The sequence below is a fragment of the Grus americana genome, chromosome 3, assembly GCF_028858705.1.
Source record: "Grus americana isolate bGruAme1 chromosome 3, bGruAme1.mat, whole genome shotgun sequence".
In the NCBI taxonomy this organism is placed as follows: domain Eukaryota; kingdom Metazoa; phylum Chordata; class Aves; order Gruiformes; family Gruidae; genus Grus; species Grus americana.
This window is the reverse complement of record NC_072854.1, coordinates 19795665-19819394: the sequence shown is the minus strand read 5'-3', so window position 1 is coordinate 19819394 and position 23730 is coordinate 19795665.

The following is a 23730-nucleotide window of genomic DNA, read 5'->3' as shown; positions in this document are numbered from 1 at the left end:
TAAGAACAGTTGCAATCACATCATCCATTGTAGTTTTGTGTAAAGATCCCTTAAAATTTTTAAAAAGCACTAAAATAGTTTAACATCTACTAATGAAATCCATGCATTCTAGCTGCATTTGCTGATTTTACACTGCAACAGAAATATGGGAAAATATGCAGAAGAGCTGCAGTTGCCTTCTCACTTTGCAAAGTAAAAATACCTTAAGAAACTAAAGTAAAAGAGATAATGGATGTAATAAATCTGAACAATAGTATTGGTTACACTAAATACTCACAATTGGAAACAAATTATTTTGGCATAATTATCAATATACTAAAAATATTTAGTCTCCATTTTGACATTCTCTGTTTATGTTTCACTAGTGAGCAAAAACAAGCACCAAGGAATCCTCCAGTAGACTTCCAAGAAAATCCATTAAACATAGAAAAACAGCAGATGAAAAATCAAACATAAATTTTTATGGAAAAAGCAAGAAGGCAAGTCCTGAGAGGACTTAACATCCAGCATTTGCTAAAGGTAACCCAAGATAACATATAGGTGATGACTTAAGGCAACATAAATAAATTCCAAGATGAAGTGTTGTGGAATGAATATTATTCAGTCTTTCTTATCAGAGCTACTCTCTATCTTATAGAAATACCCAAGTATTTGGGATGGCAGAAAAAGGGAGAACTAGGTGGGGGTTTTTTTTGTTTGTTTTGTTTTGGGGTTTTTTTTGGTTTTTTTTAGGACCTTAACTGCAATTTAATGAACCTGTACAGGAAATAATGTTTAGATACAGGGATAATCTCTTCTAGTGCTAAACTTTTAATCTAGAAATATTTTTTTCTGTGTATGTTATACAGCTGGGTCTCTATAGATCTCAGAAACAGTATATATAACCTCCTTTTTGTAGGTATACATTAATGGAAGGAATATATGTATTACCACACTGTATGGCACAACTCCGCTTCAAATACCAGAAGTATCTGATGTTAGAGATCAGAAACTTAGTGTTCCATAAATACATTTAATAATTATTTTGTTATTCTTAATTTTCCCAAACTTCCATTTTTCTTGATGTACTTCTTTTCCTCCTTCCAGTTTTTACTGTGTTTTCAGATTGTATGGAATTTTTTTATATTTACAAAGTCATATCCCCTATCACCCGCAAACCTCTGGAAAGATTGAATGGTATAATGGACTGCTAAAGCCTGCTGAGAGTGTTGGATGCTGGGGCATGGAAATACTCCAAATTTAACACAAGCCGCTTGGCTGGTTAACACCAGAGGATCACCTAACTGTCCTCATCCTGCCCAAACAAAGCCTCTGCATATTGTGGGAGGAGATAGGTTCCTGTAATGTGCATTGGAAAGCTGCTGAGAAAGGCAGTGTGGGTTGCTCCTCCCTTGGGAAAAGGCAAACCCATTTCTTGGACTGTCTTTGCTTGAGCACTCAGGTAGGCTTGTTGGGTAGTCCAGAAGAATGGGGAGATCTGGAGTGCATCTCAAGGATATTTAAGCTTGGGGGAAAATAATCCATGATTTAAATTATGTGTTGTAGGAACTAATGCAGCAGGATCTACCTGAACTGGTGACGAATGACTTTTACAAGGAACCGAATAAGTGCAGTGATGACCCAATCCATGCCACTCTCAGCACACGACATGTTGCTTCTGTCCTGAGAGATCATTTTGACAGATGAGGCTCAAGCCTTCACCTGCTGTTATGGACATTTTTTGGGGGAAGGCCCATGGAATGAAGGAATAATATCTATCTATACGTTAAAGGACAGGGGATAGTGGTTACTAAGGATGTATAAACCTTGATGTTTATATCAGCTAACATCTAAGGATGTTAGATATGAAAAAGGTTTAAGTATGTAGTGTAAGTTTTAAGCATTGGTAAGATGGAATTTCAGGAATGAGAAATAGAAGGGATAGAATACTTAGATGTATCAGATAATGTGGGATCTGAACATGACACAAATGGTATGGAATAAGGGATGGAGATTGTACTGAGTCTGGCAGGGATGGAGTTAACTTTCTTCACAGCAGTCTGGATGGTGCTTCGCTTTGCATTTGTCACTAAAACAGTGTTGACACACTGATGTTTTGATGATTGTTGAGCAGTGCTTGCACAGTCTGTCAAGTCAAGACTGTCTCTTCAATACCCCCCTTCCACCCCCACAAAGACCAGTAGGCTAGGGGTGGGCAAGAGGTTGGGAGGGGGCACAGCAGGGACAGCTGACCCAAACTGATCAAAGGGATATCATACCACATGATGTCATGCTCAGCAATAAAAACAGAGGAGAAGGAGGAAGATGTGGAGACCTTCATGGTTATGGTGTTTGTTTTCCCAAGCAACCACTATGTATACTTAGGCCCTGCTTTCCAGGAACTGGCTGGACATCTGCCTACCAATGGCAAATAGTGAATAAAGTAATCTTTTTGATTTGCTTCCCTGTGCAGCTTTTGGTTTTCATACTAAACTGCCTTTATCTCAACCCATGAGATTTTCCATTTTCTTTTCTTCCTCTCTTCTGCTAAAGACGAGTGAGAGAGTGGCTGGCTAGGGGTCTGGGAGCCAGCCAAGGTCAACCGACCACAAATATATGTATATTTAAATATAGCTCTCTATATATAATCAGGAGGAGGGCCCTGCCTTCCAGTTAAGCTTATAAACAGTATCTAATTCTGAAGGCTTATTTAGTACAATTCAATACCTACTTTAAAGTCAGCTCTATTTTTTTTGGTGAGGAGGTTATTCAGAGAAAATAATTCACTCAATTCTAAGTAAATACATTGAAATGAACTGCTTTGTTACATGGTATTTTTTAAATGCTATTTCATATTATAAAACTGAAAGTTCAGAATAAAGGAAGACATTGAGTTTTATTAAAGGGTTTGATGAGTGTGGAATTTCAAAGCAAAATTTTTTATTACATTTCAGCATCAAGTATCTTTAAAGCTAGTGAACCAAGAGAAGACAGTCAAGGAGCAGAAGTACAAGATGGCATATATGTGCTAGTAGAGATGCCTATTGATCATGTAAAGTCAAGGCAAATTTACTGCTTTCTGTAACGTGATCATGAGTTGGCCAGAGCCCTTGGGATGGAACTGCTTGCTGCTTCTTCTTGAAGTAAGTCTTTGAAGTTGTTTTGCTAGAACGTGAGGAAAATAAGCTAGATCTTTTAAACTGACCTCATGACTCCATGGTAAGAAAGATTAAATAAAAGATTTAAGAAGTTTTCTCATGGTTATGGAGTCTCTGCCAGAGAGGTTTATGATTCCATTACTCTGTTGTACTCTGACAAAGTAGTGGAATCAAAACTGCAGCCTTCACCCATGAGCTCATGCAGCTTTTTGTTTGATTTGTTTTGGTTTTGACTGGTAATGTCATGGTAGAGAAAGAGCAGAATGGTGTATATCAGGCTGCAGCTCAGAAATGAGCTCAAGAGAACACCTAGGTTTTCTTGTGCTTCTTTTCTGGCAGGGTTGGAAAGTGTTTTGCTGAATTTTTGTGCTTTGCTGAATGGATGTGTATACATTTTCTATAGACCCTTAAGGCCTGTCACAAAAAAAAAAAAAAAAAAAAAGCTGAACTGATTCTAATCTATCCAGGCAAATCAGAAATTATATTAGTGATCATTAAGAGCATACAGATTTCCTCATTAAAACCAATAATAAACAGGAACATTTCACATGTATAGATCAAAAAGCCCATAGAGAAGACCACATATGAAAAATTTTGATTTAATCTATTGTTAACTCATGATCATTATGTAATTAAATCATTAATTAAATCAATTTATTGTATTAAATTTAATGTAATATTTAGGTTAATTAATGGGACTTTTATGTGCATGTACGTTTTCACATTTTAGTCATTTTTACAATAATTTCAATAAATAAACAACTTTTTATAGTTTTACAACATTATAGTCATATTATTTAAAAATATATATATATATAAAAAAAGAGAACTATTTTGTACTTTAAATACCTCCTTAGTGATATTATACTTGATATGTACCCCAGCATATAAGACAGAAATGGAGTAGCAGATACTTTAAAAATAGGGGAAAAAAAAGGAAAATGTACTAATCAGGATACTATAGTATTATATTTTATCTTTATTTCTATTTGGAAGAGATTGAGATAAAAGATGGCTTTTATATTTCTTTTTTTTTTGCAAAACCTTCTGATTAAATATGCTAGTGTCTTTTATTTTCAGCACAGATGAGATGGAGGTTGCTGAAGGGCACTGAACTATCACCGCCTCTGAAATCTCTCACTCAATTCATCTGTCAGGTCAAACCTGTTTTGAGAGTGAAATATTTGGTTTTGTATTTTAAAGGGAATTCAAAGCTTGTGAAAGGTGCCAGATTAACAGCACAGAAAGGTAAAGTCGTCTGTTCATGGAATAAATACTGCTCATGAAGTAGCATCAGCACTGAAGATTTTACTAGGAAGTTCACGCAGGATTTGCATTAAAGTACAACTGCTCCATAATTAACTGCAGGTCGTAAATGCAAAAACCACAACAACATCTAGAAGATAGTTGCCTACTACAACGAACAACAGCACCAGCTTTATCATTTTTGATAGCTTAGTTTCCTACTTTTGTCTTTTGTGGGTATGAAGCTGTGTCAGCCTGCTTACTTTTTTCATTTGACTACCCATTGTGTAAAGTCAATCGAGATTATGCGTTACCATTCTATATACATCTAGGTTGCCACTGGTTCTTTTTGAGATGATCTTTACTACAGTAATCTATGCTGAAATAACAGCAGTATATTATTAAACTTGATGGTATAGTTGAAAAAGATGTGATTGGGTTGCCAGGAAATGGAATGGGAACATAAAAGGAGAGGGAGAATAAGGAGGAAGGAAAGTATAGCAAGTCAATCGTTCGGGAAAGCATGGGATAGACAGATACAGAATATACAAATGGAAAAAGAGAGAGATTAAGAGAATTCAGAGATGGAAACAAAAACAATAGACAAAGAGGAAAAAATAGAAACGAGTGAAATAAGAAATAAAGAATGTTAAGTATGAATAAGAGGGCACAATAAATATTTATGTAAAAACGTGTTCATTTTTGGAGTATACTTGTCATACAAAATTATGATGTTCATTTTTCTTCATTACAAGGTAAACAGCTGTGGGGCTATATCAATATTTTTCTTTGCTTGGAGAACCAATATGCATAAGATCAATCTTTCAGAAGAGCTATTTTGCATTGCTAGAATGTTACATCTTTACTTTTAATGATACTTTCTGCAACGTATTTAGTTGAGTAGTTTCCATATATTTATTTTATTAATATAATTAATAAGATTCCTGTAATTTTCAGTAAGTATTGCAGCATTCTTCTCAAACAAAGCCTTCTAGATAATTTTTATTTCTCTTTTTACTCTGTGTCTTTGATGAATGTTGGTGTGTAAATCCTTTTTATCAAATCCAACACATTTGCATTTTTCATTTAAAAGTAAAACTTCTAGATTTTTACAGATAAGGGTTATTGCAATATTGAAAGGGAAATCGAGCATTTGGACAGTGGACCAAAGACTACTGCTTATTGTCCTCTGCTAGTCTAAATGAAGTTGTGATGATGACATGTTAAAAATATGAACTGGATGTGGCCCAGCGTATTTAGTCTATGTGCCAGGAGAAGAGCAAGAAGGGACAATTAATTTTGTTAAAATCTTAAAAAAACTGCATAAAAAGTGTTGTCTGTGTTTTCATTGGTGAAGATGTCACAAATCCAAGACAGTCATTGTTTAAATTCCTGTAAATTTTAAAAAGATCAAAAATCAGCATTCTAATGCCTTGCTTTTTTAAAATAAGTGTTTTCTCAATAACCTTATAATAAGATAAATGTTAGCCTCTTCAGTTTAGTGGAATAAGGTTACAATGGTTTTAGTATTGTAATTGTGATGCTTTTGTTCCCTATGGTTGTTCCAATTCACTGCCATACATGAACAGTAATTTTGATTTGGCTAAATTATTTATAGGAGTTGAATGTCTTTGCGAATATGAAATTAGCATAATTCATTATTTTACTACTTTAAGCCAAACCCTCCAGCTCTTACTTAAGCAAAGACCTTGCTGAATTGTATATCTATCCCTGAAGTAAAAAAAAAAAAGAGTTTTGACTTGAGTAAGGTCTTCAGATCAGACCTTCTGTTTCTTAATATGCATGTAAATACTTGTTGTATATATTTTGATTCATAAATTAAATAATTAGTATTTTGTTCTTTGTATATTACCACTGAATATAAGTTAAAAGTAAGGAAAAAGTTAAGATGAAATTAATAAAAGTTAGAATGAAACTAGAATAAAGGAAGTTTTAATGACTAGTATACAAACTCTGTAAATTAGGAAGAACTAATTTGATATTTATTTATGTAGGCGCCAGCGGAGAATGTGCAAGAAGAAGAAATCACAGCACATACCAGCAGTACTGTGACTGAGGTTAGATTTCTTGTTTTTTAAGTGTGAATGTGTGCATATTTTAAATGTAAGCTGGATTTTTAATGCAGAATGTAAAGCGTTTTGCATTTGATTCTGATCACGAAACCAATTAATCTAGTTTTGATTAAGGGGTGAAATGGAGACTTACATGAGCTTGGTTCTTTGTTTGGTTCTGCTGTGGCTGAAATTTCAATGAACCGTTTACCTCAGGACATCTGTATTATTAAAAGATGATGAGACTCCTGTAGGGTTCAGTAATCAGATTTCTGTCATTTTTACAGTAGTAACTCATGAAATTGCAGCGTCATTGAATCAGTTTTAACTGAAAATTGGACTCCATTTGACTTGACTTATGGATACGCACATCACCTCATTTTCCTTTTGCAACCAAAAATTAAAATGCAATACACCTACAGAGATTTTCTTGTTAATACCTACGGAAGCAATAGAAATAAGTTTATTTATGTAAGTCCTTTTGCCTGAATATTTTCATTCTACATCAGATAGTCACTTTTACAAACTTGACTTAGACTTGACTCATTCTTTAACATCTGAACTGATAAGGGCAAGACAGATCTTACAAGTCCTGGCCTTCAGTTTGAATGCGTTTAAACTCAGGCCTTATGACATTATCCTGACACTGAGTTATGAACCTCTTTCATTTGCTTTTAAATGACATTGTGTTCATGTTGCATGATTGAATAGGAGGAAATAAAATATAAGGCTCCCTCAGAATGGGAGCTGACCACTGGCAACCATTATAGTCTTCTATTTCATTTCTCTTTCTCTGTACACTACCATGCTAACACCATTTCTACAAACTGAACTCTGTGAAATTACGTTTTCCTGCATGAGAAAAGGCAAAACCACTTATGCTATCTCCTTGTTTTTAGAAGATAGATTCCAGCAAAACTTGAGTCTTGCTCTCAGACTTGATACCTGAGGTAGAATTTGGCCCTCTGTATTTGTGTTGTATAAGTCCGCATATGTATGAACAAATGCAGATATAACCACACATATTTATTCCAAATATTTGAGATACTGATTCAGAATATCAAGATATACATTATTAAATTACTCAGAGCAAAAAAGCTCTTCAGTTTGTGTATTTCTGTAACTTTTAGAAAAAGTATAGGAATACTGTAGAAATAATTAAATACCTTTAAAAAATGTATGTGTAACTTGAAAGAAATTGCGATTGCAGCAGTTGCATATGTGAAAGTAAATATTATTTATTTATGCATTTTCAATGTGTAAAATTACAAATGAAACCAATGTTGAAAATGCTGATAATGGGATTGCAGTTAAATATTTAGTGGATTAACTGCTGTACACTTTTTGGCATATGTTAAAGTGGATACTCTGCCTCTGAGGATATTCAGGAAAAGGTTTAATTAAAAAGCCCCCACCCTACTGTTTTCTGAACAAAAGAATCCTGAGCAGCAGGCTAAAAGAAGTACTGTAAATTTGGGGAAAATATGTGTATGTTTAAATGTAAGCATAAGTTCAGCTCGAAAACAATAGTACAGAAGGTGCTATCATATTTCTAGCATGAGTAAACTGCACTATTGTTATGAGCATATACTTAGTAAGTAATGACTTTGGAATGCAATTCTTTCTTACACTGTAGGCTGTATATGGGGCTACTGACATATTTGGAATTTGTACAACTCCCAGCCCGTTGTCAGTATGAAAGCCTGCAAAAAACGCCTCTAGAAAGATTTTGAAAACTGCCTGTGGTGATAAACTTAATGTCATACTCATGAACAGTAATATGCAGAGCAATAAGTAGGTTTAGTGGTAATATTTTATTTATATGAAAAATCGAACTATGAGAAAATATAATGTGACTAAAAATCACAGTTTTCCAGTGGAGTGAGATTCAATTGACTGTTTCTCTTTTTCAATAAGGAATTGGGTCATTTTGGATTCAAACCTTTTTATAGCTCTATGAATTTTTATAATAATTTGACTTTCCTTTTTCAATCAGAACATGAACTAAATTAAAAATACTGAAATTAGTATTGAGACAAAAAATCATTTCCTAATTGGATCTCACAATCAGAAGCTAAAATAATGCTATGTTAGGAGAACTGCTGTGTTTTAAAATGAGTTTGAAAATATGGTGTCCTTTAGTTCTGTTTTTATCATAACTGACTGAATTTAGGCACAGATTTTCTCATTTTGCCTCATATGAGGTAGGCAATATTGGTTGGAAGAGATCCTTAATGAGAGATTTTGTTGATTTATGAGCAATAATCAAATGTGGGTCCTTTTTCATGGTTGTACTATCTCTGCATTACTAATTAAAATAAAGATATAATACCATCTTCACTTTTAGCAGGTAATGAGCAAACATGACTCATAAAATAGGGAACAAATCTATTGAGTAAAACTATGGTAGGTCAGCTTTGCCAGTATATGTCAGACCCATTTCAAGTGGTGTGTATTCCCTCTAGAGCTGTAAGTGGAAGTCAGATAAATCGACTAAGGATGGCACCTTTATTTTGGAGGCAGAGAGTGGATGTTTCTCTACTTGGTACTGCCAGCATATACACAAATGTTTACATACACAGAGCGGAAATGAAACCTCTATTAGACAGATGTTAGGAAAATAATGCGTTAGAGAGACAAAGAACAGTGAGCATGCAGGCATCTGATATAACTTTATTTTGAAATATGCACAACCAGATTCACTTTAAACACTAGATTTTTGAGCATTTAGTTTCCTCAAATCCAATGGTTTTACTTTTCAGCAGGGGTATTTCTGACTACCAACAATAATACTTCACATTGCATAGACCACATAAAATTTGTTTTACAGACATCTATCAAATGCAGTCCTGTTTAAATTTATTAACAGAAGAATCTTTGGTTTTTCTTGCATATTTTAATAATTTTGGGTTAAATGAATAGTACCGAATGTTTGCATGATTTGTAAAATATGTAGCATTTGAAAGCCCTTATAATAATAAGTACTTTATTTATAGAAAGCTTGAAGAATATATTGTAGAAATGCAGAATCATTGTGGTGTTTCTAGTAATGTTCTGTTTAACCCTATGCACAGTATTAGAAAATCAGCATACGTGACTGACTCTTGTAGGGATTCTTATATACAAACTCAGCTATTGCTCAGTAGAATTGGATAATTATCCATTGTGAAGAGGCAATTTCATCATTAAATATAAGGACTAATTTTTATAAAAATACATTAGAGGGTGTAAAAAAAAGACAAGTAAAATTAAGTATTGACATGGATAATACAGGATTGTTTGTCTTTTAGGATTAGTATTTTTTAAAACTATATGTCATTGTACATTAAGGATCTTTGGCTGCAATCCAGGAAAACATCTGTATTCAGGACACTAGCTAACCTTGTTCTTAATTTTAATTATATATTTAAAGTTCTGTCTTGTGCAGAAATAAATTTAAAACTTGTTTGCTGATCTAACACTTTAAATGATTTTATATTGGAATAAAATAAATGTATCCTTACTGGTATAATGAAAATATGTATATGGAACTAAGAATTAAATTTGGTTGATACTAGTGCAAAGTTTCCATTAACATGTACAAATTATTTCAGTTATTCAGTATCTTTTAAAAGTTGTGCCTGTTGCTAATTTTAAGGAATTCTATTTTTTTCCCCTATAATTTTTTAATTAACAGAGGCTTATCAAGAATCCAGTGAGTAGCTCTGTGCTTTGCTTTGTTGAAGGCATCAAAATGCAGTTGTTTTAATGTTTCAGTTTAATTTGTTTTTCAATTAAAAGACATTGAATTCAGAAGTTAACATTTTTTCCAAAGGTTTTTTTTTTTTTTTACCAGAAAAAAACCCCAACACCAACTTTGGTGGAATATTTGGCAGCACAAGAAAAAACTGATAATTGCAACAGGGAAATTGTTATTTTTTTCTTCTTGTGAAAATTCATAGATTGAATGTTTAATAAATGCACTAGAAATTTGTCCAATCTACCGGCTTGATTAGTTTATAGGATTCAACTGCAAAAGTTTATAACAAATATTTAATGTTATTGGGTGCTTTGTCAATTTTCTGGAATTGCATTTCTCTTTAATATTGCCAGAACTGCTAATACCAGCTCAGAGAGTTTGTGCCTTGCAATGACATTGTGATTAAAATTCAAACCTGATTTTCTGTATTGTTTTGCCACACTGTCTCTAGCCTGATTTCTCAATCTGTTTACATGAAACTGTTCTACAGCTGCAGTTAACTATTTTAGTGCCTAAGTAAACAAGCTCAGTCCTGATGTGTGTAGAAGCTACACTATGCAACTGTAATTCATTGATAATACTGATCAAGAGATTTTTTTCCAGTATTTTAGGCTTTTAAAATTTTCATTAACATATCACTCATAAAGGAATATCAGCTGTTACTGGTAGAGTGCATTAGACATAAATTGAAGGTATGATTTAAAGAAAAACAATTAAATTTAAAAAATGGAGGGAATGAAATGTTAACATTTGTATTTGTGTACCTAGGAAATTATGCAATAAACTGTTTTTCATTACAGATAACATGAACAGATGCCAAACAAAATGTCCAAATTACTGTGGAACATAAAAATTTGTCAATACTCTATTACAAAGAAAATCTGATATTCTCATTTAGTAACTCTTCCACTCAGCTAGCATATCAAGCCAGAGTGGATCTGGTTAGTCTTACCAGTAGCTCTTGTAAAATGCATTAGTGCGCAGACATTTTTTTTTTTTGAGAGAGAGAAAAGTTATAAAGATTAATGTATTTCTCACTACTTTCAATTAAGTTGTCCTGAAGTTGTCCTCATTGCATTTACAGAGAAATAAAATATATTGCAACTTGACATAGTCCTGGCTTCCACTGTATTTATTGAATATTTGAGAGCCTTTTCCATACTGCAAGAGCTCTGACCATAGGAAGCAAGGAATTCAGTTGAACTAATCTCCAAGTTTTTTTATCACTCTACTTTGCATTTGAGTAAGGGAGAGTGTGTTGGGTTTGCGTGGCAGGGTTTTGGTGGCGGGGGGGCTACAGGGGTGGCTTCTGTGAGAAGCTGCTAGAAGCTCCCCCTGTGTCTGATAGAGCCAATGCCAGCCGGCTCTAAGACGGGCCTGCCGCTGGCCAAGGCCAAGCCAATCAGCGCCTCTGTGATAACCTATTTAAGAAGTAGAAAAACACTTAGAGAGAGAGAGCTTTTGCAGCCGGAGAGAGGAGTGAGAAGATGTAAGAAACTCTGCAGACACCAAGGTCAGTGCAGATGGAGGGGGAGGAGGAGCTCCAGGCACCGGAGCAGAGATCCCCCTGCAGCCCGTGGTGAAGGCCATGGTGAAGCAGGCTGTCCCCCTGCAGCCCATGGCGGAAGGATGAGGGGGTGTAGAGATTCCACCTGCAGCCCGTGGAGGACCCCACGCCAGAGCAGCTGGAGGCACCTGAAGGAGGCTGCGGCCCCATGGGAAGCCCAGGCTGGAGCAAGCTCCTGGCCGGACCAGTGGACCCGTGCAGAGGGGAGCCCACGCCAGGGCAGGTTTGCTGGCAGGACTTGTGACCCCGTGGGGGACCCACACTGGAGCAGTTTGCTCCTGAAGGTCTGCACCCCATGGAAGAGACCGACCGACCGGACGCTCAGCCTGTCCCAGAGCCACACCGAACCCGCCCCTGCCCGACTAGCCCCCTTTTATGGTGAGCATGATGGCACATGGTATGGAATAGCCCCAGGCCAGCTTGGCTCACCTGTCCTGGCTCTTTGTGAAATTAACTCTATCCTTGCCAGAACCAGGATAGAGAGCTAGGTATGACTCTCAGACGCTCTTGTTATCTTGGGATGGATCTTCTCCAAAAGTCTTGATTGAGTTCTCTATGAGATAGAGTAAGACCTAGATAGATAAATAGATTCTATATAATCTCTGTTTCAGAGATTTATTCATATTGATCACTTTATGTATGTGCTTTAGATGCTCTGAATCATCCCATTCTACTTCTGAGAGGCTCCTAATCTCCATAAATAACATAAGTAGATTAGGGTCTTTGTTTTGGTCCTCTTGAATTACATCTAAGTGAAATGCCTCAGCTAACAAAGAATGAACAGTACAGATTATTATATAAGTCTATCTATGCTTTAAATGCAACTGATCGTGTAATTTCGATTGAACATGTTAAATGTGTGTTGAAATCAAGGCTGCTGTATGTTGCATTAACGATAATTGAAATTTTTATGCATCTATATGGATATATAGGGCAAGAACACCATTTAGTAAGAAAAAAAAATATCCTAATCCACTTTGATACCAGATTTACACTTAATTCCTAGGATTTCACTTTATCTAAAATGGATTTCAGTCACTGTGTATAAAAATACATGATATATTGTTTATGCTAGAAATATACTTAGCCTATTTTGAAGTCCCATAAGCCACAGTATTAATAGCAATCAAATAAGAATTTATTTAAGGTTTTGCTGAACTTTTATTGCATTAAAAAGACAACTAGAAATTCATACATATATACAGATACACTTTGACATTCTTTTTCTGTTATATTGAATTAAATTTTTAGTTATGAAAATGTTATATGAAAAAAAGTGTGGCTCAAGAAGTACTCATGAAATGTGCATCTCAATTATTCAACTGATTTAAAGCTGACTTTTAGATGCTGCACCAGCAAGTAGAAAAATATAGTTACTGAAAGGGCCAGTGCTCACAAAAGTGTAAACTCTATGCTTTGTGTACGGATTTAGACTGAATGTACCTGCAAATGAAATTTATCAGATTTATAATTGAACTGAATATCCTAGATATTTTGTCTTAGAGTGATGCTTTAGCAGCTAGTGTTTTGTTAACACTGCTTTCTTAGATACGGTTTACAATCCATTCATTAGAGTCAGCACGCCAAGCAGGTGCTCTTCATTTGCTTGGTTTGCCTGAAAATGTTTTCTGATCATTGAGCAACATGGTCATGAGATGAAACCCGAGTGGTATCGTATGTGCAATGAATGAAGTTGACAATCTTTTTGCAGAGGTACAAATACTTAACAGGAAGTAAATTACCTCACTGGAGTCGGGCATGGAAAATACCTAGTCCAGCTTCTTGCCAGTACATTTCTGTAGTGTTTTATCCATAATATTTTGTAGAGCCTTCCATGGGTCCCTTCCATGCTCAGCTGTATCTCTCCCTATTGTAAATAATTCTGACTTATTCCGTGGCCCATAACGTTTATTTAAAAGTGTGTTGGAAATTCTCATTACTTCAGTGGAAATTATAATTATGAACAAAAATTTGGAATCTATGATTTTGAACATACATTAGTAAATATTATTTAGACAGCTAGCATGTCTGTATGCTTTTATATGTATTTATGTGTATATATATGTACATATATTTACATATGTCAATACATTATAATATAAATATAGTACTTTATATGAATTTTCTCTAGATATTTGTTCCTTTAACCACTCTTTATAAATCAGTTCTTGCAGTCCTGAAATAATTTGATTTCTCTGGACCTTACAAAAGTGAAATCCTGGTAGCTTGCTTTTCAGAAAAAGAGGCACGGAAAGTGAAAAATGGTCATGACTTGATTTGCAGAAAGCCTAGTAATTCTGATAGATATAGATCAATATACGGCTATTATGTCTTCTTTTTCTTGTTCATATAGCCAACTGGAAGAGTTTCTGGTTTGTGCTGTGTCCCAAATCATACCTGTATGTAGTCTGGGAGAGTAGCTGGCATGGGTTTTAGCAAAGAACATGTTAGCAAGGAAATGCAGTGGACAGTTGCAGGTTATTGATTAAGCCTCTGAAATAGTCCTGTTTGTTGTATTAGTAGAATTCATAGAGTCCTGGAGGGGCCTCTGGAGGTCAGGTCTCAAAGTGGGTCTAACTAGATCATGTGATCAGAGCCATGTCCAATTGGGTGTTTAACATCTCCAAGGACGGAGATTCCACAACCTCTCTGGGCAACCTGCTCCAATATTTGAATACTTTCATGATGAAAATATTTTCCTTTATACCCAGTTTTCCATGTTGCAGCTTTTGTGACTACTGCCTCTTCTCCTTTCAGTGTGCACCTTTGAGAACAACCTATCTCCATCTTCTCTATAGCCTCCTATAAGGTAGTTCTAGACAGCAAGAAGATCTTGCCTTAGCCTCCTCTTCATAAGGCTCAACAAATCTAATTATCCTAGCCTTTTGTTGTATATAATTTTGCCCATGTTCCTAATCATTACGGTGGACTCGTCCATGTCTTTCTTGTACTGGTTAAGTTCAAAACTTTATCCCGTACTCCAGAGGCAATCTCACAAGTGCCATACAGAGGGAGTGAATTGCTTCCTTTGACCTGCTGGGTACTCTCTTACTAATGTAGACCAGAATGCTGCTGGCCTTCTTTGCTACCAGTACACAATGATGTTCAGCTTGTTGTTCACCAGGACCACCAGGTTGTTTTCTTGCAAGGCTGCTTCCCAGGCAATAGATCTGCAGCCTGCATTGTCGCATGGGGTTATTCCATACAGGTACAGCTCCTTGTATTGCCTTTTCTTTTTTTTTTTTTTTTTTTAACTTCATGAGATTCCTGTCAGACATTTCTCTAGTCTGTCAGGGTCTCTCTGAGTAGCAACCCTGCATGCCAGCGTATCAGTCGCTCCCCCCCATTAGATACTGTCTGTGAATTTGCTGACAGCGCGCTCTGTCCCATTAAGGTTGTTTATAAAGACATTAAATAGTATTGGCCCCAGAACTGATCTCCAAGGGATACTACTAGTTTGGAATAGCTGGTTGGAATTTGTGCAGCTGATCTCTAAGTATGATGGCTCACCACACCATACACTTACACAATATGTATCCCCCCAGCTTGGCTACAAGGGTACTGAGGGACGTGGTATCAAATGCCTTGCTAAAATGAAAGTAAACATTTTTTTCTCTCCTCCTGTCTACAAAGCCAGTCATCTCATTGTAGAAGGTAATTGAATTGGTCAGCTGTGATTTGCACTTAGTAAATCCATGTGTGCTGTTTCTAGTCATCTTTTTGTCGTCCATATCTTTTGAAATATCTTCTAGGAGGATTTGCTGCATAACCACCCCAGGGAGTTAGACTGAACAGCCTGTAGTTCCTTGAGTCCTCCTGCTTGCCCTTCTTGAAACATAGATGTAGCTTGAGACTGGTTCAGGCTGTTACATATTAATGCAATTAGTTAAAGTTGTAGCACTGTAATTGTAATTATTTCCATATAAGGAAGTAACACAATGGGTGGTATAACTTGGGGACTGATTGCATGATATAGGAAAAAGATAAGTGTTTTGGGTTCTGCTTCTTCAGTTTATACTTCCTTTCATGTAGAAATGTGTAGTACCATATGTTCAATTTAAGTTCTGGTATAAAAGTAGTTTTTGTGATGTCTGCACTGATATATGGAACAGATTTTATTCAAATCTGTTAATAACGAACACAATAAAATACATCATAGAAATTTTGTATATGAGTGTTCCTACCAGCTATTTTATGTACAATAATAGTAAGTGCGGACGGGCCAGCAGTCCCCTTACTTCCCCTTTATATTTACAGATGAGTTTTTTTGAAAATGTGTCCAATTTTATCTCAGTTTTAAGATCACATTTACCAGGTGGATAATTCAAAGAACAAAGTGTTGAGGGTTTTAAAATTAACAGCTCTGAACAAGTCTGCATGGTCTGTTCTAGAAAGGGTTTGATGCTATATCTCTTTATCGGAATATTTGCATTAGATGTTCCTCTAACTGTAGCAAGGCTTATACTAGCAGAAAAGTATGGTATTTTTAGATACAGTTTATACTGATTTCACAAATCGAGTAAGTTATAGTAATAAAAGGTATTTTGCCAATTTAAATTAGTTACACTAAAGCTTTGTCAGTGTAAAAAATAACTAAAAGTCGCTGTAATATGATTTTACAAACTGACAAAGATATGTCATATAGAATACAGAGTAAAATGCAATTTGTTTTGAATTCTCTTTCAGATTTAATATAGCTTATCCTCTTAATTACTGATGATTATTTAAGTAAATCAGATAGGTACTTGAATGCAACAGATATTGAAAAAATAGCTATGTGATCAGTGAAGCTCATGAAAGGACTGATTACATTGACATTTGGATTGACGGTTTTGTATTTTGAAAGTTTGAACTAGCTCTGATCCTATTTAAATCCTGTTTAATTTGATAGCCACTTCCATGGTGCAGAAAAAAACCCTTGAAGTGAAATAAATTGTATTCTTCTTTTTTTTCCTCCTTCCTTCTTGGTACATTCTGGAAATGTACTGTACCTCTACTTTTCTTGTTGCTTCTTTCTAGATAGTACAAGGTAGATTAATAACAGGAATGTTCCTTTGTTATGGTGTAATGTAGCTATGAAGTGTGCTGGATGAAGAAGAGATGCTTTTAGTCTTTTCTAAAAGGTTTTATTGTACAGAGAAATTAACAGAAATTTCTGGAAAATCAATTTTCCAATGTCAAGGTGCTTCACAAACTTTCTTTATTCTCTCTTTCTCTCTTTCTCTCTTTCTCTCTTTCTCTCTTTCTTTTTTCTCTTTTTTCTCTTTTTTCTCTTGCTTGCTTTCTCTCTCGCTTTCTCTCTCACTTTCTTGCTTTCTTTCTCTTTTGTTTTATTTTTTTTTTTAAAAACACAAAAATCACTAATGAAAGCCTTAATGTTGTCCAGAAAATTTATTTTTTGGATTAATTTTCTGTTATTTCTATAGCAGAAACCATATTTCTTTTGTGAACATCTTAGGAAAAATTGAAAAGAGGTAAATGTCTCATGGGATTGATTCAATCTGAGAAATTCCCCTCTCTCTCCTTTGTGTGTAGAAGCAGCTGGGCCAATTGGCTTAGGCTAACTTTCAGAAGACCCAGTTTAGGCAGCAGTGTCACTCCTCCTTAATTTCTAAAGGGTTAAATCAAGAAAGAATTTGGGTGTGGAGCACTAATTATTTCATAACTGGGTGTTGTACACATTTGCTATATAATGTAGAACTTCTCTATGTTTCAGTTTTAGGATATGGGTTGTGATAGTTACATATAGTGTCACTTCTTATTTTGGAAAGCTATTTTCATGGTACTATATGTAGCAGAACTTAATGCATTTTATTTAGTAACCTATGCTACTTTACTGCTTTACTCTTCCTTGATAATCACTATTTTTGTTACTTTCAGGGCTTTTAAGAACTTCTTTGTCAAGGTAGATGTGAGACCACAGCTATTTATGGGGAAATGGACACATATAATACATATGTAAACATTTATTAACTATGCAGAGGTTAATGGATATATCTCACAGAAAATGGTTATACATATGAGAAAAATATGTATAAGATACATTTGCTAGTGTTGATAAAATCTTATTCCATCTCTAGGATGTGCTTTAAGGCTCATTGCATTTTATTCCTCACGGAGTTCTACTTTATTAGTCTGTAGAATCCAATGAAAAATCATAGAATCATAGAATCATAGAATGGTTTGGGTTGGAAGGGACCTTAAAGACCATCCAGTTCCAACTCCCCTGCCATGGGCAGGGACACCCTCCACTAGACCAGGTTGCCCAAAGCCCCATCCAGCCTGGCCTTGAACAATTCCAGGGAGGGGGCATCCACAGCTTCTCCAGGCAACCTGTTTCAGTGCCTCACCACCCTCGTAGTAAAAAATCTCTTCCTTATGTCTAATCTAAATGTACCCTCTTTCAGTTTAAAGCCATTACCCCTTGTCCTATCACTCCATGCCCTTGTAAACAGTCCCTCTCCAGCTTTCTTGTTGGTCCCTTTCAGGTACTGGAAGGCTGCTATAAGGTCTCCCCAGAGCCTTCTCTTCTCCAGGCTGAACAACTCTCTCAGCCTTACCTCATAGGAGAGGTGCTCCAGCCCTCTGATTGTCTTCCTGGCCCTCCTCTGGACTTGCACAGGTTGTAAGAATAGTAATTTTTATTTTTAATACTGTCTTTTAATTTTTCCATTTTAGAAATTTAATGTTGCAGGCTGAGACACAATTTGCAATAAAATACATATTTATACTACAAGGGGCTGTCTTCTACATCATCTATTAAAACAGTGCTTTGTAAAGAAACAAGAAATAAATTACTCATCTTGCACAATTAAAAATGTAAACCCTGAATGGGTGGTTATATGGTTATTCCTTATTGGCACATATGTACATACTGCCTATTCTTTGGTGGATACATTTGGAAATGAAGGGATTTAATTATTTAATGGCTGCTGAATATCATAATTTTTACTTTACATGTTGGTGATGATTAATTCTTTTTGTAATTTTCTGATGAATTATTTCTGTTTCTGCCTAATCAGCAGGCATATTGTGAAATATAATTGCACTTGAAGGAAAATTACCATCTCATGAGATGAATAAGTTTGATGATTAAATTACGTAGAACAAAGCAATAACGTTCACATACCCAACGAGGATGACATCCTTTCTTGTGCTTTGATGACCTTTATAAAAACAGAGAGTCTTTTTAGAAAAAATTCAATATATTTCAAGTCAGACTATATGAAAGGAAATTTGAAGAATCCTAAATAAGATATAGCCTCATGGAAAATACAAGAATTTCACCTTTTAAAATCAAAAATATAAGTCCTGATCTAGGTTCAATATGATACAAATCACTGAGGTTGGAAAAAACTCTTAAAACTGATAAAAGAAAAACTTGCTACTAAAGTTAATTACTAAACTTGCTCAGAAGTAGGTTTAGGCCTGATATTCATGTCATCGAGGGACAGACTTTTCTACAAACAACATGAAATATCTGTTGTTTCATACATAAGAAAATAAATCCTTTCTTACCCACATTTTCTGTAATGTTAAGCCTCAGTTTTTAGCTTTATATAATGCAGTATTCATGAACCCTAAGCCAGTCTTTCTTGACATACAAATATTTGATGTAGGACTAGTCCCATTCTGATTGAGAACTAATGTGCGTGAGACTGAAGATTTGGAACAAAAGTTGGGCAGTATTACTGCATGATTTTTTGTGACAAAGGCCCTGATTGTATACTTAAGTATTTATGCACAGACCTAAAAGCGGAAGTTCATTATTAGCAGGCCTGTACATTTAATATTTGCATATTATTGTATATCCTGTGTTTTGTATTCCAAGGGCAAACATAGATTCATGGCCTCTCAATCCTAAAATTAGTGTTTCTGAGAATATATTGTTCTGTGTGTAAAGAGTTGAGAACTTCTGGGGCCTTTATGTCAAAAGGGCTACTCCAGCTGCAGAAAAATGTTTGCAAAGTTGAATCGCATACTTCCCAAAAGAAGGGCAGGGATTGAAAAAAAGCCTTTGTGGGGTACTGATCTTAAGGTAATGACATATTTTGGCATTATGACCAGCTGGTCTTAGACACAGGAAATCTGAGAGAAATAGCTTCTCTTTCTGAATTAGATTTCTTAGCAAAAGTCACCCTACTTTCATACCCTGTACAGAATTTCTGCCATGTCTATGTACAAGGTGAAGAAAGCAGAAATATATTTTGTTCACTTGAGCCTATCCATCCTTTCTCTGTAAGAAAAGAAAGGAAGAAGAGTTTTTCTATGGAAAACTTCCATGGAAGATTAATTATAGTGGAACATATATTGACTATTTGTTCTCCCTTGTCTTCTACACTGCAGTCAGGAAATACAAATCAGAAGTGGATGACTGAAAGGATGTATGAATAAACCAGAGTTACCCTACTATCTTTAAAGTGAAAAACAACTAAAATGGAGTTTTGTTTTGTTTTCACATTGGAAAAGAACGGTTTCTGTTGGGATGTCATCCTAATGTGTTCTCAGTAGAACAGACTGAAATTAATTTCAGTTGCATACTTCTGGAGAGTTTCTGATTCTTGGGAGTTCAGGAACTGCACGTAATTGTAAGGATATCCTAAACACTGACAATTGGAAAGGAAACGTGGGATGCACAGTCAGTATTTACTAGAGGTCAAAACTTTAAGATGTAGACGAACTCTCAGCTTATCATGTTAGAACCACGATGTCTACAAATAATGTGTGATGTTATCTGTAGAAGAATTATTACTAGAAACTATTTTTTCCTAGCAAGAGAGGATTTAATTTGAATGTTGAAAAACAATACTTTGGCTATACCAGGTAATATAATATACAGACACTAGTCTCATTAGACTTGTGTCCCTTTATAGTGACCATAAAAATACCTCTGAATTGTACAAGTCAGAATTGTGTAGTCTTTTCAAGTAGCTGTCAGAGCTTGTATCTGTATGTGTACAGTACAGAACAGTCCATAGGGGAAACAAAATTTTTCATTTTTTTCTTGATCTTTTACCATATTTGACCTACATAAATTCAGGCGACTGAAGATGGTAGTGTCGTCTATAGTTTAGTCAAATTTCTATGCTCTAGTCAAATATATAGGAAGGTCATCTCATGCCTCAGCAAAGAAGTAACACAAGTGATAGTAATCACAGAATCATAGGATGGTCGAAGTGGGAAGGGTCCTTCTGGATGTCTCTAGGCCAGCCCCTCTGCTCAGAACAGTGTTAGCCAGAGCATGTTGCTCAGGCTCTTCTCCAGTTGGGTTTTCAAAATCTCTGAGGATGGAGATTCCACAGCTTTTCTGGGTATCCTATTTGACCACTTGCACAGTAAAAAAAGTTACTTCTTTACATTCCTGTGTTTCAATTTGTGCCTATTGCCTCTTGTTCTGTTACTCAGTGCCACTGAGAACAGCCTGGCTCTGTCTTTTCTACTCTCTCCATCAGGTATTTACACTTTTAAGATCCCCCTAAACCATTTCTTCTCCATGCTGAACAGTCTCATCTCTCTCAGCCTCTTCTTGTAGTTCAGGGACTCCAACCATTTAATTGTGTTCATGGCCCTGAAAAAAATAAATAAGGAAAAAACAGCATAGATAGTATAGCTGGAAAAACAGTGAAAATTACTCATTCTACATTATTTGTGGAACATAACTGTTAGTTCAGATGGGAAAAAGCATATGGCCACACACACAGAGAAACCGTGGCAAGAGATGCAGAGGGGACAAAATCCTGGGAAGGGGGAAAAAAGTTGGTGCAGTCAGGCCGCTGGCATTAACTTTACATGATTCATGTCATTTCCTTATTGCACTATCTGATATCTGAGAAGTTCAGAATGCATGCAGAAAAGGGAAGGTGATAAAAGGAAGAGAGGATGAAGAAAGAGAGGAAGAAAGTGGAACAGAAATGTCAGCTCTGGAGGCATTAGGCATTCTGTGGAGACATTGGTAATCACTGATGAAATGAATAATTTATAAGCTTCTTTACGATGTTTCTTCATGGAGGCAGATGCTCCATGTGTGATCTGTGCTGTTCCTTTGGAAACACCTTGGCTAAGTTTAAAAATATATCAATACAGCAGCATGCAGCTTTTGTCAAATATTATTTTTTTTTAATACCAAATGGAATTGCCTTCCCACTGACATCTGCTTATCTGAGAAACAAAGACATTCCTCTTCCTCCAAGGATATATTTACCACGGGACAAGAAAACCAGACCGGACCAGTGGGAAGAACTTGTCCATGCCTTGCTGGCTGTGGGTGGCACTGGATGTTTGCAATGTTGATGCTGCTATGGAAAGCTAGAAGGCTTTCTACAGCCAGACCCTGCCACTACAGCCTCATTGATGCTTGGGGACAGCATCATGAATAAAACTGTGATAATATTAACACAGTGTTTTGAAAGACCATTGCTGTAGATATGGCTGTTAAGATGCTCTGTGTAGGTATGTTTTTTGGATAACATTTGAATATTTAAACCAGAAACAATCTTGGGAGTAGTGACTAGAACCCAGGCTTCCTCTCTTCAGGATTAGTTTCTCAAACATAAAAATATAGATTTGCTCCCTTTTTTTTACTCTTCCTGTACTGCTTTCTATACATTAACAGAGAATAGCTCTGTAAAGACAGAAATAATTAATTTTACAATAATTTAGCTTTGCTGTTTCACCACTACTGACAATTAACATTTCAGTTATTGTAATTTAGTATTTTTTTTTTTAATTTATACTATTGTATCCTATGCTGTTTCTTGGGCCTCATCATTTTAGTATTTAGTAACAGTGCATCATGAGTATCTATGACAACATGACTATGACTGGAGAAGTTAAAATCCTCATCTAGACCTCATTTGTTGACTAGTGGTTTAGCAACTGCGAACAAAGGGAAGACTGAGCTGGAATGCTGCAAGTAGAGGACAGCAAATGCTCTGACTGTATAGCGGTTGTATGAAAGGCGATGGTAACTGCCAGGATGCACTCAAGCACTCAGTTCCCACTGACTGTATGAGGTGCCTCTGTCTCTGTAGGAAAACTTAGTTTTAGAATGAAGAAAGTATTTGCCATGTCACCTCTTGAACTATAGGTAGCCTTTTACACCTTTTGAAACCTTGATGAATTTGAAATACAGTAATACTTACAAAAGCCCCACATTTTTAAGAGAATGGAGACATATTTGCTTTACAAGTAGTAGATATCTGAGAATAAGTAGGCCGAACAGCTGCCTAGGTATATGCCAAGAGACACTGCTATTAAAAAATGTAAAATTATGTTTTGTGGGGTTTAGTGGAGCTCATTTTGAAAGGTAAACTTCAGCTTTCATAACAGTGGCACTTTAAATTGATTTCTCAGCTTTTCCAATGAATCTTAGCTCTTCAGAGTGCTAATTCTGAGTTACAGCTTCCGTTTGACAACCTACACTATAGACTAAGTGCAAAAGCATGCAAATATGAGTCACAAATCACACACAGACAAAAAAAGTTAGCCTTTGGCATGCGTGGCTGACATCTCATGAGAAATTTCTCAAAAATTGCTTATAGTATAGATTGTCACCAAAATTGAAGTGCATGGTAGCAAATCCCTCTGGTCCAAATAGTAATTTTTACCTCAGTGCAGTGATTGCCAGCATCTTGGTAGAGAAAGTTCAGAAAAAACTTCCTTTCTAAAAGAAATAATCTATTAGAACAATTTCCTGTAATTTTCAAAATGGAATTTGGAGTTGGAACTCTCTCTGACTGGTGGACTTTGATGCTGAGTCTCAGAAGGAGATTTTATATCATATTTCCAAGCAATGCTGTGGGATGTGAAGGAGAATAAACAACCTGAATAAATGGACAGAATTAGTATGTTTGGTTCAGTGCAGGTTTGCTTAAATGAATGAATCTGTAGTCATATTTTAAAATAGAATCAAATGTGGATAGCCAGATCTTTAGCCAGTATAAGTCACTGAAGGCAGTAGCACATTGTCAG